General features: G+C 41.7%; 1 protein-coding gene across 2 annotated transcripts in view; it reads right to left on the bottom strand.

Moving 5' to 3' along the window:
* The window catches only part of RALBP1 (ralA binding protein 1), a 34,176-nt gene extending 21,285 nt beyond the window's left edge, over nucleotides 1–12,891 (bottom strand). For both annotated transcript variants that reach the window (XM_030444864.1, XM_030444863.1), the window contains exon 1: nucleotides 12,808–12,891. The gene's annotated coding sequence lies outside the window, so the exon portion shown is untranslated. The remainder of the gene's footprint in view (nucleotides 1–12,807) is intronic.
* Between the last annotated feature and the right edge of the window lie 489 nt (nucleotides 12,892–13,380).

The following is a 13,380-nucleotide window of genomic DNA, read 5'->3' on the forward strand; positions in this document are numbered from 1 at the left end:
TGTGTAGTCGTATAACTCAAGTCACGTAGGAGCAAGCTGTACGTTTTTGAAAAGTAACACCAGCATCAGATCAGTTCTAGAAGCAACATGAACAGGTTTGTGTGTTCTCTCATTTCCTTGGAAGTGGATATATCAAGTCTGCTGCAATTACAGTGGCATCCAAATTATTTCAAGTTCTGCTCTGAGAGTCCATATCAGCTCAGAAGTAGAGATATACAAATACACAAAATTACTTAGCTCTCAACAATCAGAAAGCTGTAGACCACATCCACCGTTGAGTGGATTGCTGGAGGAGCCAGCTTGTGTTCAAAATATGTAGCAGTATCCAGGTTATTCCCATTATTTAGGGTATTCCAGCCCTTCATTAATCCATTCAGTAGAGAGCCCCCCTTAAAACAAATAATGAAAAAATGTTCTGGAGATTTAAAAAATATCAGAAACAAGGTTTCCAATCACATTATAATAAAGTCTCATAATCACACGAAGCAAAAACCTCTAGATGTGTGGTAGAATAAGCTTTCCCTTTTGGTTCATCTCCACAAGCCCTGCCAGATGTCTTTCCACAGCTGAATCAGCTGCCACCCAATCAACTGAGGCAGTTTCAAAGTGGTGCATTACATTTTGATCACCATCACATATATAAGAGGCATTCCTGGAAATAACTGGCCAGCTAACAACTGGAAAGGCTGCTGTGCAACTGCTTTATGCTGCATGTTACTGAAGTAACAAGCAGAAGGTCTGGACTCAGCATCATGAGGCAGATGGACACTGACACCACACCAGACTCCTACAGGACTATCTTAACTTGCCAGCTACCTGCACTACAGCTGCTACTGACCATCCCAAGAGTAATTTCTCATTCTTCATACTTCTTGGCAGAGTGCTGGCCCACTGCTTGAGATTCTCTAGACTGACCCCCTGTAAATCCTGCTCCTTGTTTCCATGGTCTCATTGCCACAAAATAACCCAATATCAGTTCCGTACTCAAGCTCAGTAGCCTAATTTCCCATTCTGTGGCCTAGTCCCACAGTTTCCCAGGCTCAGTCTCCCTCCATTAGTTTCCTCATTCCTCTCCTTTGCAGTCTAGTTCTTCCACTGCCAGGACTGCACCTCCCTCTCACAACCTCCTCCTCACCATGCAGGTGTTCAGCACTAGACATGTGCAACTTTAGTTTCACCATTCCTCTTCCTCCACTCCCAGTGCCTCATCTAATCTCTCCTTTTGGCAGCTCACTGCCTCCCAGGTTTTCTCTTGCCACCTCCTATTTCCTTCACATTCAATTCTAATTAAGGCTTCTGAAAATTACCAACTACACATAAGCAAGGAAAGCTGGGAGGTCATCTCCAGCCAAATTTAGCTTTCTCCTCTAAAATACAAACAGCATTTAAAGGGTCTGCATGATGAGCAACAAACTTGTAATTGCTTTACCAGCGATTTAATTTTTTTTTTTTTTTGGTTATAGAACAGTTTGGGTAGGAAGGAATCTTAAAGATCTATTTTCTTTCCTGCTAGTTTAATTCTCAGAAATAGTTCAAGAGAATTGGAGAGTTTTGTTTAAATTTTTAAATACCACCTAAAGAACCAAGCAATTTTCAGCCCAAGTAAAAATGTGGTAACTTTTGATAGGGCCAAACTGTTGATAGCTGAATTGAATAATACAAATTGTCCTTGCAAATGTATCAAACACTTTTATACCTCTGAAAAATACAACATTGTACAACGTATATAATACCTATTATTGCTTAGATTTGCCTTAGAATTCCTGGTGCAACAACCTCTTTTCTCACACTCACCTCTCTAAATTCCTACTCGATCCAGCACTAATTCTTATATAAGAAAACCAAAAGTTTTTCTTTAATGACTTAGCAGAGGAAGGGAGGAAAATGCAATAGAAGGCGTTCAGTTTGCTTGTTTAGCAATTCCTACAAAGTATCATTTCAGGTTTTGTCTGCCCTCAGGACTATACACAAGTTTCATACAACCCATGTTTTCTGTTAAGTCTTTAAATAGTTGTTTTATCATGCAGTCTGCAGAAAGTCATATAGCAAATTATAACCTAGGGAATTAAGACTAATTTTTATACTTTAATCTGGCTGTGTTTCTTTAATGACAAATTCCTCTTACTAGAGATTTCAACTACAGCATTGTTCAGTCACACGCCAGTATCTGAATTAAGCCAACTGGTGAAGAGCTGTCATTTAGTGGAGTCAGTCAAAAACAACACACCACGATACCTTGACCAGTTGAGCTGAAGGTACCACTATTTTGTTAAAAAAGAAGTGCTAACTATCAGAGTGGGGAAAAAAAAAAAAATATATATATATATATAACCCAAAAAGAAATGGAATAAAAGCCAATGGATTTCCTATAAAATATTTTACTAGAGTTTTAAGCTTTTCTACTATTCTTTCAAAAGCATCTCCAAACTAATTGAGACAGATCACAAAACAGAGAATGGCACCGAGTTTTTCCAAGAGGCCAGAGCTCCAAACACTCAGTTCCATCACCCAATTAAAAATATCCAAGGCTATATATAGTCTAATTTTCTGGTTTTGTGTATGGTTTTTGTTTTAGTTTTAAGAGTGCATTAGCTAACACATCTAAAATATTAGAAATTACAAGGCTAAGTGTCAAATACTAAACTTTGCTATAGATTTAATATTGATAACAAATTCAGGGCATGCCTAGACAACAGAAACATGTAATATAATACACTGGCACTTCTGTAACAGCAGGATTTCACCTGGCAAAAGCAAGAGCAGCAGTAGAGATAAACCAATTCATCACGAGGCTCCTCCCAGCAGGTAGAGTTCAACCTCCATGGAAATCTTGGGAACCTACTCAGGCATGTGCAGGCAGATACCTATGCTGCTGTGTTATCATCATCATTCTTATCTGTGGCAACTACAAGAAAACCAGAACAGGTCTGTCCCCCTACAGGCTTCACTTGTGTCTGCTGTTTTGTCCCTTAAAAGCCACATGCCACCACCTACTAGCACACTGAGTCCAGTACAGATGAAGGCCATCCATGCTTTGTCAACTGCACAAACCTGCTCAGTATGCAGAGGAAATGATGACAAGCACACATGCTGTACAAAGTACTGCTTGCCTTTAATTTATTATTGAGATACTATCTTTTAGACTGAATGTAGAAAAATCAATTAGAAGTACCATGCTGCTTCACTGAATCAGCTGAATTGTGCTCATTATTCCATTCATAGACTCTTCAAACAGCATTAAGTTCTTTTCACAGAAATCACTTCATAATCTTTTAACTGGGAGGTCAAAATGAACAGTCTAGTTTACCTTACCAAAGACAAAGGATATTCAGTTCTAAGTAAGGCCTTATAATTCCCAGAAAGGAGCATTTTCTGAAAGTATATTAATGGAACTTATAGGGTGAAAACTGTGAGAATTAAGTTTCTTGTGCTTTACATTGGATTTTTGGCACCACGTATAAAACACAGATGAAGAGATCTATCAATTAAAGGCTGTCACTTGAACTGACAACTATAACATAAGGAGAAACTAAGAACAGCTTTGCTTGGATCCCTTCATAGTGGTACATGACATAGATTACCAGTTTCCATGTATGATTTTTTTAATGTTTAAAACCTTGTATGCTTTAATGTATCACACACAAATTATATCCAACTTTTAGTGAATGCAAAATTCATGCAGAACTACAGTGTTTGAGATAAAAGTCATTGTACTTTTAACACCTGAAAAGAAAATAATGACTTTGATCTAGAAAAGCTGTTTAACAGCTTCTCTGATTATTTTAGTAATTATTCAATAACCTCGTCTGTCTGCTAATTATTCTCAGTGATTATCTGATAACTACATCTATCTGCAGCACCTTTGTTTTTGGCTTAAAGAGCCCTGTATATTGGCAAGTGAACACCAGTGGCTATTGACCTAGAAACCAAAGTAAAAGGGAAGTCTCCCCTTTTGCCTTCATAAGTTGTTTTATTAGGCCCACGTTGGTTAAAATCAAAGGGAGACTGGGTTGCATGCAAATGTTTTCCCACTTTAATTCTAATGGGTAGGGATATCATGTTTTTGTGCTCCCTGAACAAAAGCTTTTAGGAAAGCATTATTGCAAATGCAGTTTTACCCACTGAAAGATTTTTTTCCGATGTAACATTTCACTTGGAGATCTATTTTGAGCAATGACAACAAAATAATAGTTATATTGATCCATGTTACAACTAGAGCAGCACAGTCTGCTGCAACAGATGCTGATGTCCGTCAAACTCATGCTTTATATAAAAAAAATTATCTTTTTGTAAGTTTCTATACAAGAACAAGGACTATATCATCCTCCTTTTTGAAGACATATCCCCATCAATGCCAATAACAACTCTTCATCAAGCCTACATGATGAAGTAGCCTTTCTGCAAATTTCTAAACTTTTAGTTATTTTTTTCAGTACCACATGTAGAGCTAGGATTAGAAAGTTGTTTTCCCACCTGTGCCCCAGATTCACTCAGTACCCAAGGGGAAAGCCAATTTAAATATTTATAAACTTAGTAGATTATTTAATCATGATTAACATCACCACCTCCAGGGATGAGATGTTGCAAAATGCCATGCATGTGAGCACTGAGAACATTCATAAACACACTGAAGGCAAGGTGTGGCACCATCCAGCTTGGGACAGCCCCTGGTCCCCAGGCTCCTCCCTGCAGTGATGATGATGTCTGGGAGGCAGGACTCTTCCTCCACAGCCAGCCAAGGCTTCCTCTCAAGCAGCTATGGGCAACACTGATCACTGCAGCAGCAGCCCGACCCAGAAGTTCATAGTATTTGTCTTCTATGCCAATTTACATAGTCCAACAGCCTTACAAGAAAATTCACATGAAATGCCAGCTTTCTAGAAAAAAATGTATAAACATCCTTAGAATTTAAAATTAAATTCACATGTATTTTTCCAAAACAAGCTCCAGCTCAGTCCGTAGCACTTAAAGCAGCAATTTATGGCAATCCTTTGGCTTCAGAGCATCATAAAATTCCCTTATGAACCAAAATTATTACTCTTTTCAATTTACTTACCAAATATAATAAAATATGTACTGAATAATAACAGAGATAAACACTAAAAATATATGCTTCACAGCTGGTGAGAAAGTTTGTTATCTGATAGCATGGGACAAAGCAAGTTCTGACTGCCATTACCCAATTTGTTGTGTAGCCTAATCTACACAAGAAAAAATCACACTACTTTAAACAAAATTAGTCTAGTTAGTTTAATGGAATACATAAGAAAAAGTAGTATCATTGTCCTCCCCTTGCACCAAAACCAAAATAAACTGCCTCCGTTGGTTACGGCATGTTTGAGGGTGGTGAAATCCTTGCTCTTATGTACTAAAAAATATAAAATATAACACAGATACATATCTGGAACTGACTGCTCTAATGATACACCCCAGCTGCAAAATTCTGTGAAATACATTTGTAGATCCTTTAGATGTCTTAGAAGTCTGCTTGAAACAGCATATTAAAAACTTATTGACAAAAGGATTTATAAAGATCTAGCAACAAAAAGCATCCAACCACAACAGAAAAAACTGATAAAAGCCACTTTTATCGTAAAATAAATAAAATATCCTAAAATTATAGCACAAAAAAGGAATGCAGCAGATAACAACTGATGCTATTCTACTCTATTCTCTATTCTATTTTGGTAAGGTATATATTAGCATGTTCCACAATATGTTTGTGATAGTCATTGCTAGAAAATCAGTTCTTAATTATCCTTGTCAAGGAACTTGGATTTTAATCTGCTTCTTAGTAAGACAGTCATCTTAATTTACTGAACCACTAGACACTAAAAAGCCCCTCATATTCATAACTTCCCCTTTCAGCTGTAAAGCTGCATTTCATTTCCTTCAAGAACTTTTGAAATCCTTTTCAAAAGATGACTGAAAACCCATGATTACCAGTGGTATGAGTTATGCAAATTTTGAAGAACTGCAACCCCAAATTTCAGAATTAAAACTTCAGAAGCAAAGCATGTGAAAGATCTCTACACCTAAGATTAGGTTGCAAGTGGCCAGCACAAAATAAAGCTTAAAAAATTTAAGATCTTAACATCTAAAGAGCAAGAAATGCTAAAGCCCCTATACTGAAATAAGCCAAGGAGTTTCTGGGTACATCTATTTATCAGTTGGTTTTTTTGGGTTTCTTCCCAAGCTCTTACATTTTCAATGCATCCAATCAATTAAAAAATCCCATCAAATATGAAAAGCTCTTTAGACTATCTTAAAAGGACAGCATCTCCTTTGAAGCACCTACAATTGAAAATTAAGAGGATTGTGTCAGATGGTACTCCTCCTCAAATCCAGTTTAAAAAAAAAAAAAAAAGATATTTTACATTTTGTAAAAATTTGTTAATTTAATTATCTTACACCAGGTTATATAAAATCAGGACATTTAATTTTAAATACCTGGAAGCTCTATAATGGAAGAATTAGAACTACTAAGGGACCACAATAGAAAAACAATAATATAATGAAATTGTTAAGTTTTATTAATGGTATGTTTAGGTTTAGAATTTACACCAAACATTCAATATAATTCGTGCTAATAAAAATCAGTGAAAAATACTCACTGCAACATCCAAAACCACTCTGCACCTTAAATAGTGCTGGTCATATTTCAAAAACACACCTGCACCTAGAAATGTTAAAGCAGCAGTAGGCCTAATTGCCTGTAAGTAAGCTAAATGTTAATTTCATAAAATGTTTTCTAGTAAAAAACATTAAAATTACAGCTTCTAACTCACAGGTGTAATCCCTGTTTTTAAAAGTTAGGTATGGTTTTTAAAAGAAGTGTTCTTTCAGAATTCTTACCTAATTTTTTTGTGGAAAACAGAAGCTGTAATTTTTTTCACTGTGATGGTTCTTGTATGTCAAGTTAACAGTATTATCATCACAGAATCATAGAATGGTTTGGGTTCAAAGGGACCCTAAAGATCATCTCGTTCCAACCCCCCTGCATGGGCAGGGACACCTCCCACTACACCAGGTTGCTCAAGGCCCTGTCCAACCTGGCCTTGAACACTTCCAGGGATGGGGCAGCCACAGCTTCCTTGGGCAACCTGTGCCAGTGTCTCACCACCCTCAAATTAAAGAATTTCTTCCTAACGTCTAAGCTAAATCTCCCCTCTTCACATCTGGAACCATTTCCCCTTGTCCTCTCAGTACATACCCATATAAAAAGCCCTACCCCAGCTCTCTTGTAGGCCCCCTTCAGATATTGGAAGGTTGATGTAAGGTCACCCCAAGGCCTCCTTTTCTCCAGACTGAACAACCCCAGCTTCCTCAGCCTGTTGTCATAGGGGAGGTGCTCCAGCCCTCTGATCATTTTAGTGGCTCTCCTCTGGACACGTTCCAGGAGGTCTATGTCCTTATGCTGGGGACTCCTGAACTGGAGACAGTGCTCCAGGTGGGGTCTCACAAGAGTAGAGGTGGAGAATCACCTCCCTCAATTGGCTGTCTCTCCTTCTTTCGATGCAGCCCAGGACCTGGTTGGTTCTCTGAGCTGCAAGAACACATTGATGGCTCATGTTGAGCTTCTGGTCCACCACTACCCCCAAGTCCTTCTCCTCAGGGCTGTCTGCAATCCTTTCTCCTCCCAACCTGTATTTGTGCACGGGATTGCCTTAACCCAGGTGCAGAACCTTGCACTTGGCCTCGTTGAACTTCCTGCAGTTTGCACAAATCCACTTCTCAAGCCTGTGAAGGTCCCTTTGGATGTCATCCCTTCTCTCTATAGTATTGACTTCACCACACAGTTTGGTGTCATCAGCAAACTTCCTGAGGGTGCATTTGATTCTACTGTCCGTGTCACTGACAAAGATGTTAAACAGCACTGCTCTGAGTACAGACCCTTGAGGAACATCACTTGTCACACATCTCCATTTGGATACTGAGACACTGATCACTGATCTTAGGGTTCAACCATTCAGCCAGTTCCACATCCAATGAGTGGTCCAACCATCAAATCATATGTTCCATCAACCCACATATCCAGCTCAAGCTCTGGTAGTACCACAGATCTACGTTCAGTTCCTTTCTGCCAGATGTCTGTGCTCTAGCATGAAACTCAGTTACTTGCAATACAAAAACTCAGGGATTCTACTGAAATTGTAAATCAGCACCAACCTGAGCTAGATGATAGAAACGTGAAATGTTCATACTACAGAGGACAAAGATGAGACAAAAATATGTTATCAATACATAACTGCTCAAACTGATGCAAGTGAAAAGTTACTCACTGATGGTAAATGTACAAACCAACCAACTAAATTTATTTTCTTTAAAATAATTTTCAGTTTGGCCCAAGCTTTCATTCTGATTTGGGATGTCCCAAGCCCTCACTTTTCACTCTTCCTCTACAGCAGCCATTTGTCCTGTTCCCACCTCTAGCAAGCAGCCATCACTTGTCCCTTTCTTCCCTTGTGTGCCTCCAGAGACCAGAATAGCTTGCCTAAAAAAGCTCTGTTCTCTTGAGCAAGAACAAAAATAAAGAAGGCAGTGTGGAAGTTAGAAATCTGCTCCTACTAGTTGAAAAATTGCCCCTTCCATTACACTGAAGTAGAAGGCAGCACCTACTCCTGCCAAAAACCTTTGAAAGTTACAATTGCTCACCTATGCACACTTAATGGGAGGTCTTCCCCAGTGCTGTGCTGGGCATTGGGCTGCAGGTGGCATGAATTATGAAACCATTCCTTATTTTCTTCAGGAAAAACAGTAGCCCAGATGAAAGTACACCAAGGACTGCCTACCAGGTCATACCATAAATTAATCTGTAACACCAAGGATCATAACCTTCTTTTAAAGAAATCTTACAGTTGCACTGATTGCTTAGGTTTATATTGCTACATATCTTCCCAGCACTTAAAACAAATGGAAAGGTGATAAACTATTAAAAACAAAGGGCACATCAATGAGGATGAAGCAATTTACATCATACTTTTCAATTATTGTTACTATATCAGAGATACTGAATTATTTAATTCTGCACATAGAAGACAATACTAAACTTATTATTTAAATTAAATGAAACATTTTTTTCTATTATTTTTTTTAAACTGAGCTACATAACACATTAATTCATCCTATTAAGCTGCTCACTGTACTCAGACACACATTTACCACTGTTTTGGCAACCGGTGAGCACTTTTTCTTTATTATTATAAAATTCGCAACTAATTATTTAATAAACACAGAATTTTTAGTCAGGATGTTATGCCAAGCTGCTTCAGGAAGAAGCTGGATGTTCATCATCCATACTTTTGTTCACTCAGTATTACAGAAGCAAGAAAAATACTGAAGAAGAAAACTACCATACAACATTTTCTATTTAAAACCATCTTATTTACTTACCAAAGGAAACAGTACTCAAAGATTCTGAATTGATAGTTCCTAAACACTGTGATCTCATGTTTGCAAACTGGTAAATCTGAGTCTCCCAAACATACTTGGGATTCATCAATTAGACAAGAAAAACAGATGCCTTCTGCTTTTTTCAATGCACAACTAATAAAAAAACAACACCAAGGAGCCCAGCTTTATTTTCCAAATTTACCTATATTGTTTAGGTATTAACCTTGTTTTTTACCTTAATAAATTACTTCATCCACTGAAGCCGGTGTGCTTTGTACTTATCTTTTTCACAATTTTTTCCTACTAGTTCAAAATTGTCATAGCACTTTACTGGTGAAACCTACACGAAATATTTTTTCCTGGTACATTATCTTCTACTAACAGGATAGAATAAACTGTAATCTCTTCAGATACACTCGAGCTGAGTGTTGCGTGAGCCTACTTATGGGATCACCACTCCTTCCTAAGGCAATTAATTATGTATCCCTACCCATCCCACTTCCCAGCAGCTGGCCCTAGTAAGAAGTCATCCCCCACTTTCTACTGTAACCTCAAGAAAAGCTGGAAGCAGGGAGCACAGGATCCCTGCTGTTATTCACTTTCAGAGAAGAAGGGTTGCTGTCAACATCAAAGGCTCTTTGACTACTACACCTCCACAGCTTATACCACATTTGTATTCCCTGATGTCAAGCCCAAAAGGTGAGGCACAGCAAGGATGGAAAGGATAAATATGGACAGGAGCCATATCATTCCTTGTTATAAAATCCACCTGCATCCTTCACATTTCTGGTTATGGCCATAGCAGGCAGAAGATGTAATTGTTTATTTGGACAGCAATCACCTCTCAACACCACTATGTTTGGGGATGCAGCCTAGGTAAGAGCAAGCCTCCCACAGTCTGCTTCCAGCCCAAATATGCACTCATTAGCTAGATTTTTTTATGAGCTATTATTTGAAAACCATGGCTCATGAGGCTCAGGTGAGCAACAGAAAGAGCTTCTTAATTCTTCAGGTGACAAGCTGAAGAAAGCACCTGCCAAACCATGACTAGTTTGAAGGGTAATGAATCATTCACGGATTGAAAATAATCATATGCACTAGTTCAGAGAAAAGCTTAGTAGATTATACTAAAAATACAAGAAAAATAAGATGAACGTCATACTATATTTTGGCTTTTTGAGGCCACCTGCATGACACCTTTACAGAAGGGAAGTGGATTTGCACCTGTTGGTATTTATTGCTAAACAGCAGCACCTTCCATATTAATCCAAAAAACAGCTGCTAAGAAACAGCACTGTTTACACAGAAAACAAATCAAACCATTTCTGTGAGAAAATGCAGCTAAAACTTTTTAAGGAAGTGCCTAAAGGGCACAACTGAGATCAGAACTCCAAAGCATTAGACACAGTGCATAAACACATCCATTTTGCTTTAAGTACACCTACAGAATTAAACCATGCATCTCTGAAGCAGTAACGCAGTCACTCCAATACCAGGACAACATATTCTGGTATAGACGTGCACATATAAACATGGAAATAAGTTAAGCTCAAAAAAAAACCAAACAACTTTCTTCTGTGTGTAACTATGATCACACTAGTAGTTTGAAAGTGAAATCCTTACTTTTTGGGGAAAAAAACCCACCAAATCAAAACACAAAATAAGCTCTCCCATTCCTGAATACACCTTAGCTAAGGCAGAGCAATGCCAGAGTTGTGCCTGGAATATTAAAATTTTGAGGCTGCTATCCTTCTCTTTCAGAAGTGGGAAGACTAAAGAACACAACTTATTTTCTCAGTTAGAAATTAAATCCCTAGAATGAAAAATGTTAAGTGCTTCTGCATAATAAAAACACCTATTTTTGATCTATCTCCCTAGCACATACCAGCAGGGGGGTAAGTAAATTTCAAACACTTATAGGTAGTAAACACTCAGAACAGTTTTGAAGGGGTGTTTAATCCTATTTTACTTCTCTGGAGAAAAGAGCCCCTCAAGAGTGGTTGTGTATCTATACTATGTATGGACTGTATGAAAATGAACTGAAGAAACCACACCACATATTTCATCAGAAGCTGTGTGATTGATGACATCAACCCCCAAATTTAAAGGATATCTCTCTCATTTTTCTTTTGTCTCCCTTATAAATTCACATCCATTACAGTCCTGCACCATATCCAACAGAGCCTTAACAACACCCTTGAATGGGTTCATTATAGCAACACTGAACATGCATGGTAAGCTCTTCAAGCACTTTTCAGATGAGAAACAGGTATAAGAATGCAATTATGGGTGTTTTGCTGTGCCGGAACAAAAGACTTGCACAAATCCATCAGGTTTAAGCAACTGGTAAAAAGGCCTTGCCCTATTATTTTTTTTATTATTATTCCCTATTAAGGATTCACGGACAATGGGGCCAGGGAAAATCCAAGCCACACCATTCTCATTAAGAGATACTTTCAAATTAATGGTGTGGGTTGGAGGCATTTTCCCTGTCATTTGTTTTTACAAACCTAAGCACTTAAGAGTGAGATCTACTTATTTACTCATACATCACACACTGACACATGACGCACAGCAACACATGCTTTCTTCATGACACTGTAAGGTAGAGAAAACATCACCCTTTGAACCTGTTACACGGACTAGATGCAGAAAAGCAACAGTCATGGTAACGAGTCTTCGGGATTTTAGGACGTGATCTCTAGGTGACGGCAAATGAATAAAAACCCCTGACATTTCGCCCTATAAAAAACAACCTCAGTGACAGAGGGACCAGCAGATCCCAGGTCTGAGCCGCAGCTCCGGCGAACCCCGCACAGCGGCTCAACCCGCATAAACGCTGAAGAAACGCGGGCACACAGGGAGCCCAGCGGCCACCTCTATAGGCACAGGAGTGACAACCAGGCCGGTAAGCGAAGCACAGAGGTCGGGGTCGCCTCCCGAGCGCCCCGACGACGAAGTCACCTCGGGGACGATAGGCACAGCCCGCCCCTAGCGCGGCCGCCCCCGCCCAGGCGGGCAAGGCCGAGCCACCCCACTGCCCGAGGGGCCCGATCCCCAGCGAGGAGCCCGGGTGGAACCCACGCTAGAGGGAGGGCAGCCCCCGGGCTGGCTGAGGGAAGGGGGGAAAGAGGCGGAACCCCGGCGGCCCCTCCCCTCCCCCAGCTTGCGGGTAGCCCGGCCCGGCCCCTCCCCCACCCGGCAGCAGCGCCTGAGGGGCGGGGGCGCCTCCCCGCCGCCCGTTATCCCCTACCCCTCCCCCGCTAGCCCGGAAGCGGCTCCCGGTCCCCTCAGCCGGAGGGGTTGCGGCGGTCCGGCCGGCAGCCGGTGCTGCCTTCCCACCCCCACCGCCAGCCGGATGCCGTCCCCCGGTCCCGTCCCCCGTTCCCGCCGCCCTCAGGGTTCCTCACTCACCCTCGGGGTCCCGCTCGCCGGCGCAGCGGCCCCGCCCTGGGGCCCTCACGCGTGGGGCCCCGCCTCGCGCCCCATGGCGCCGCTGCCGCTGCCGCTGCCGCCGCCGCCCGCCTCGCGAGGACGGGTCCCGGGGAGCGGCGCGAGCTCGTCCCCCCCACCACCGCGCAGGCGCCGCCCCCCTCGCGCCGCGGCTCGTGGCGGGCGGGGGCGGGGCGGGGGCGGGGTTAGGAGGGGGGGTGGGGGCGCGAGGCGGCCTGCGGAACGGGCGGCGCGTGCGCCGACGGCTCCCTCCTCCTACTCCCCCCCTCGCGCCGCCGCACGGGATGGTCGGAGAGGGGGCGGCGCGCAAGGCACGACGGGAGCTGTAGTTCTTCTGGCGACGCCCGCCAGCAAGAGTGCCCGGCTGGCTGCTGGCTGCCGACTACAACTCCCAGGGGACGGCCGGCGACGGTGCTCGCTTGTTTCCTCGCCCGCCTGGCGTTGAACCCCCGTCCCGGGATGGGGGTGGTGGGGTCCGCAAGCCTAGGGGGAGGCTGGTGGAGAAAGGAGGGTGTGAGGACAGCCGGGGAGGGC

The sequence above is a fragment of the Calypte anna genome, chromosome 2 (assembly GCF_003957555.1).
Source record: "Calypte anna isolate BGI_N300 chromosome 2, bCalAnn1_v1.p, whole genome shotgun sequence".
NCBI lineage: Eukaryota > Metazoa > Chordata > Aves > Apodiformes > Trochilidae > Calypte > Calypte anna.